Genomic DNA, 6,232 nt, shown 5'->3' on the forward strand with positions numbered 1-6,232 from the left:
ACCAACTGAGCCACAGCTGCCAGGAATTGCCTATCAATTTTTAAAAACAATTTATAATGATAATTCCTAAATGTGGACAAAATGCAGAGAAAGAAGCTTTCTCACACATTCATAAAAAGAGGCATAAATGGTTAAACAGTTTTGGGAAGCACCATGCAAATATGTTACAAGACTGTAAACACATTTATATTGTTTGGTTCAATAATTCTACTACAGGGAAACAATCTCAAGGAAACAATAAAAAGGAATAGAGGCAAACCATGCATTTCAAAATCTTTTTTAAGAGTAAAAATTAGAAAATAGTGTAAATGCTGAATAACATAAATATGTTAAACAACTTGAGGTCTGTTGCCTTGATTGAATTATATGCATTGACTTAAAATGTTTCCAAGAATATTTTAAAATGTATTTCTCTATGCCCTTCTTGCATCGATCCTTTTCCATGTTTTTGCTTTGTCCCTGGTTTGGCTCATGGTAACAACATATCAGAAATAGTGAGACACTCTCTTCTTCTCTACTACCTTGTTTCTGAATTTGTCTGCTGTGTCAGGGAGGGGTGTGGTCAGTGCCGGAGGCCAAAGTATAACAGTATTAGATGCCAAAGCATAACAGTATTAGCATAACAGACATTGGAAGGCCAATGGACCTTGATATTCAGCAGGGCTGAAATCAGCACAAGTTTGCTCCTGCTGTGATTGTGATGGCTGGAGGCCAAATCCTGACCTGGTAATCCTTACATTGTTTACCAAACTTTACCTTTGATGTGCCTGTATGCATTGCTAAAGGGAAAACGTGTATTCAAAGTGAATAAAAATCAGACTTACCTGGACCAGACTCTTGGTTCCTCTTCATGAAAGAGGTTTGCCACTGGCCCCCATGCCTTCAAAATTCATATTTCTTGTATAGTTTATTCATTGTGTCGTCGGCACTCCTGCAAGTCATCCTGAACTGGCCGTGCAGGTCAGGGCAGGTCAGAACCCCAGGAGCTGAACAGATCAATACCGCTGCAGTGTAAAGCTGCTGTGTAATGGGAGACACTGGGGATGCAAGCAACTACCGTGAAAAGAGAACTGGTGTGATATAGCTGTGTGATTGTCATGTAGCTGATTGTAAATAAAGAAAAAAGAAATAAAACCTCAATAGCATTTGTTAAAATTTTTTCAAGAATAAAATTATCTCTTTTATTTCCAAAAAATGTAGGGCCAGGGAACAACATGATAAAAATTAAGATCCTTTCCCTGTGGATCCATTGGCCTCCTGAGGGACAGTAGCTCCCTGGGCCTCAGGGGCCTAGTTGTCATGACAAACCGAAGGCCTGTCACACTAGATACGGCTCCCTCCTGGCTGGTCACAGCTTGGGGACAAGACACCCTCCCCCAAAGGCCTCCACTCTGAGCTTGTTCCTGCCCTGTGCTGTCCCAAAGCTAAATATTGATTAGTGGGCTAGATTTCCAAATGTGATAGCTCTGGATCCCTCCCAGGGTGGCAGGCTCCCCTCCCACTCCTCACTTTTCTGTCACCTCAGCTCCTGGCCTCCAGTCCCAAACCCCTCTTAGTGGCACTTCCCGCATGACCCTCTTAGGTTCTGATCCCAGGCTCCTCGGAGTCACCTGTGCTGGGGCTCCTTCCCTCTCTGCTCCTGACACTAACAGTCCAGGCCACCTGGTCCCCAGTGAGTGACTCCAGCTCAGCCCACTGGTCTCGAGGGGCAAGTGGTCAGAGGTAGACTGTCACAACACCCAGCCCCAATGCCACCATATCAGAATGTATCCTGTTGCAAAAGATTTAAAAAACAAAAACAACAAAAAACACCCCCCCCACACACACACACACAAACAAAATCCAAAACAAAGCAAAAAACAACCCCAACATGGCTACCTGACAGATAACAAAGCACTTTGGAGAAGGTTTGGAATGCTGCAGAATCTAAGGCGTCCCAATTAGGACAAACATCTGAATGGAGGTGAGGAATGGGGCTGAGTCTACTCACCCCCACCTGGCCCCTGACTTCAGCAGAGCCCAACTGCACGACTGCCCCCTTGTACTCCAGATCATAGGCTCTGGAAGTGGGAAGAGAGTTGAAAGATTTTAATAAATAAAATGTATGTCCAGTTTCTTTCATAAATTAAAAGACTGAGTACCCTGGAGCCAGTGTATTAGTGTGACCCAATAGCTAATCCTCCTCCTCTGCTCCCCCTTCCCCATGGGCAGCTGAGGGCTGCAGCTTCATTTATGGAGGTAGGCGTCCAGTCATAGCTCCCAGACTTCTTCAGGGACCTGATGATATCTTGCAAGGCCCTTGGCAGTGGCTTTTCCTGGTTCTGGAGGCCATCCTTGGCACACAGGGACTTCACCCTGGGGCAGCATTGTGGAAGCTGTGCCAGGGCATGGTAGGGAAGAGATAGTACTCAATCTCGAAGTTAAGGTGTCTGCTAAACCAGTCATTGAAGGACTGCTCCACATTGCAGGTGGCTGCCAGCTAGCTGCTGAACAGTGGCATAGGGCTCTCGGTCAATCTCTATGATGATGTGATTCATCTGCTTAACCCACACAAACCAGTAGCTCTCCAGGAACCTGATGAAGTTGAGGGAAAAGATGGCTGCCAGGATGCCACAGAAGGAATGTCAGTGATGAAGAAATGGGCATAATTGCTGATGGCCCAGGCCAAGTCCACCAGTCTTTGCAATGACCATGGTCATGATGATCGGGTACCGGAAGTACATGGGGATGAGCAGCGGTGGCCCAATCAGGAAGAAATACTCATGCTGGTGGTTGCAGGGCAGGCATTTCAGCTTCTTCTCACTTTACTCAATGGGTAGCCATTTGCTCAGGACGAACACGTGCAGCGTGTTCACATCCTGATCCTTCTGGAAGATGTTGATCTTGGCATGATGCTGAAAGTGGCGATGGTTCCACCAGTTGGCGGAGGCAATCTTTAAGGGCCAGTGATGGACTTGTAGACACTGTGGTTGCATGGGCTTCTTGTAGACAGAGAGGTGGCCATTACTGTGTTGCAGGCAGCCTGGACCTGAGAGATAGAAAGGACACACGCCATGCTATCAGTTGGAATCCAACCACTGCCAAAATAAAAGATGGTGAACCATGCAATGCTCTCCGTGATCATGCTGGAAGGCATGGAAGGCAATTGTAGTGCCTGATGACCTGGTGCCCTCCTCACCCCCTTCTCCTGCCCCAGGATGGCTATTGGGCCATTTAGCGATGTTGTAGACCTTGTAGTTGACAAGGAGCCACTTGTTAGTACGCAGGTTATGCTTCTGAATTTCCTCCCAGGCAAAGGTGGGCATTGCCACCTCACACTTGAGGTCCTCCTTGCCCTGGTTCTCCCACTTCTCCATTTTGACTGGGACCCCCTGTGTATTGTGGCCTCCTGGTTCCTGGTTAAATGAATCCATTAAATGAATCCATTTTTAAAAAATCTTATCAGCAACCTAGCAATACTGGTACTTTTATCAATATTTTACAGTTGGGAATGCTGAGGCTTATTGAATAAGAATTAATTTGCTCAAGGTTCAAGTCATTGGCATATTAAACCAGTTTTAAACTTTGAGACCTATACTTATTCTGTGAATCGTATTATTTTATCACTGGTAGCAACAAGAAATCACAGGATGTTTTCTTTTCAGCAAATTTCTTAAATAAGCAACCTGTGTTTAATTTTTTATATTAAGGCATTTATCTAGATTTTAGCAATGTGGGAAGAAATATAAAATATACAATTTAAAATAAAACTTTTGTGAAAATAATTGATAGTGGAGGTGATGTTACAGTTCCTGGAGAGACTGGGGAATATGACAATGGGGACTTTATAGAATAAAATCACCTGCATAGGCCCTTGGCTGTGTAGAGTGGCATCTCATGCACAAGTGTATAGCAGGGGCATGGCTGGAAATTGTTTCCTGTCGTCTGGAACAGGAGCAATCAACAGGAGAGCACAGGTATGACATAACTAAAGAACATTTCAGAAAATGCCTGAGACATTCTTACCAACAAGACATTTTGTGTCAAAAATATTTTTTTTCAAAATTGATGTAGATAAACTCTAATAGTTTAAACATAATACATAGACTAACAGTGTAAAATAGTTTATTAAAATGGAGCAAACCCAAATAAAAGTCATACAGTAATGTATGTGTATATTTCAATGTATTGCACATATGTAAAGTGTCTGAATTTTATATTATCCATCAAAAGCCATTAAGTTCAAGATACAAATACATGGTTGTTTAAAAAATAGCTTATTTTTATAAGTTAGAACCACAAACTCCAGCTCTATAGCTGTGTCAGGGCTGTGATCTAGCTTTGCTATAGCAATATTTGTGACTTTGGCAGTTGATTTATTTCATTATGATTCCATTTCCTACAGGTAAACTGATATAGCTGTACTAGATTATGTCTACATTTTTCTCTGGTTCTGAATGACTATTGTTCAATAATTCTACCTAAACAAAATAGTTCTTCCAATAGAGTGTGCACATTTTATTCTGAAATATACTCATAAATAAGTGATAATTGATTGAACAAATATTGAGTTTCTACTCAGTGGGGGCACTAGGGAGGCAGCGGTCAACAAGAAATATGGATTCTATTTCTTTATTAATGCACTCCTTCAGGTATATGAAGTAGTAAATTTGTTTTTTCTTCAATCTCTATTTTTAACCCTAGAAAAACAACAGATGCTTCCTACCCCTAGCATGGGTGTATGTATATACATGTATAATTCCAGGCTTTTTATTCATGTTACCTTTGTTTTCACGTTTATAAAAAAAGTTTATTATGACCCATACTTTCCACTTTTATGTGAAAACAATGAAATGTCATTAAAATCAAAATTATAATGACTCTTTCAATAAAATGCTAATCCTGCCCCACCTTCCCTTCCTGGGTCTGGTTCTTTGGCTTCCACTGCCTGCTACCAATTGATGGACTGGTCATTGGAAAATAATTCCTAGAGAAGGGGTCCTTTCAGCTAAACATCACAGAAAAGGGGAACAGCATGAGAACCATTTTAGGTTCATAAATTGGAAGCCCATAGACCCCACTATGAATATCTATAATAATAAAAGCATAATATGTTAATTAGACCGGATGTCCTTCCAGATGTCCTTCCAGATGACCTTCTGGATGAAGCCAGGGCTGTGAGGGAAGCCTGGGTCCCGGGTGCCTGCCAGCAGCTGGAGGGAAGCCAGTGCCGGCAACCTGGGGAAGGAAGGCCTACTCTTGCATGAATTTCATGCATCAGGCTTCTAGTATAGATACATTTTCTTGAATCCTACCATGATTTAAAGCATTCTTATTAATTGCTAATATTGATAGAGTTGGGAGATTTTAATAAATAAAGTGTATGTCCAGTTATTTTCATAAATTAAAAGACTGAGGACCCTGGAGCCAGTGTATTAGTGTGACCCAATAGCTAGAGCCGGATATAGCTAGAGGCTGTAGAGCAAATCCCCATCATTAAATTCCCTGCCACTCACTAATGGATTATACTGGGTTCACTTTGCTTAAAAGAATTCTCTCATTGGCATTTGAGATTTGAATGCTAGCCTGCAGGCATGAGAAACTGCAAGTTCCTTAATATGTATTTCAGTCAGGCTTCTTACTTATAAACATAGGAACCCAGTCTAACAAAGTTACCAAAAGCAATTTGCTAAAGGTAATAGATAGTTTGCATAAAATGTAGGGGAAGCAGAAAATCTGGCTTGGAAGTTATGTCACCAAGAACAACAGCCAAATCTCAGCCTCGTGGCGTGCTGATCCTGGGAGCTGCTGTACACGGGCTGCACGGCAGACACTGTGTCAGGAGGCCACAATGGTGTCGCTGGGCTTCGGTGCTCTGTGGGAAGCTTTTCATTTTTCTACAACACACCACCACCCTCCCCAGCAACCTGGAATCTGTTCAATGCCATGGTCTTCCTCCTCTTCTTCTTCTTCCTTTTTTTTTTTTTTTTGAGTGATTCTTTCAAGCTTTCTAAGTCACAAACTCATATGGTATTTTTAAGCAAATTCTGGCTTCTATCTTGGTGGGGTTGGACTCACAAAATAGTGAAAGTCTGTTCAAAAGATAGTTGCCGTTGACATGGCTGGGTGTTTAAGTGGCTTACCTAAAGGCATTTAAAAATTAAAGTGAGCTGCCCCAGTAAAGATGAAATTTGAAGCCATATCTATGCCCAAGGCATTATTTCATCCATGTTTTTAGGTCTATATTTATAGA

General features: G+C 42.1%; 1 pseudogene; it reads right to left on the reverse strand.

The window, feature by feature from the left end:
* Positions 1-2,226: 2,226 nt before the first annotated feature.
* On the reverse strand, positions 2,227-3,124 carry LOC103297366 (acyl-CoA 6-desaturase-like; annotated as a pseudogene).
* Positions 3,125-6,232: the final 3,108 nt, after the last annotated feature.

This window comes from Eptesicus fuscus, chromosome 14 (assembly GCF_027574615.1).
Source record: "Eptesicus fuscus isolate TK198812 chromosome 14, DD_ASM_mEF_20220401, whole genome shotgun sequence".
Taxonomy (NCBI): Eukaryota; Metazoa; Chordata; class Mammalia; order Chiroptera; family Vespertilionidae; genus Eptesicus; species Eptesicus fuscus.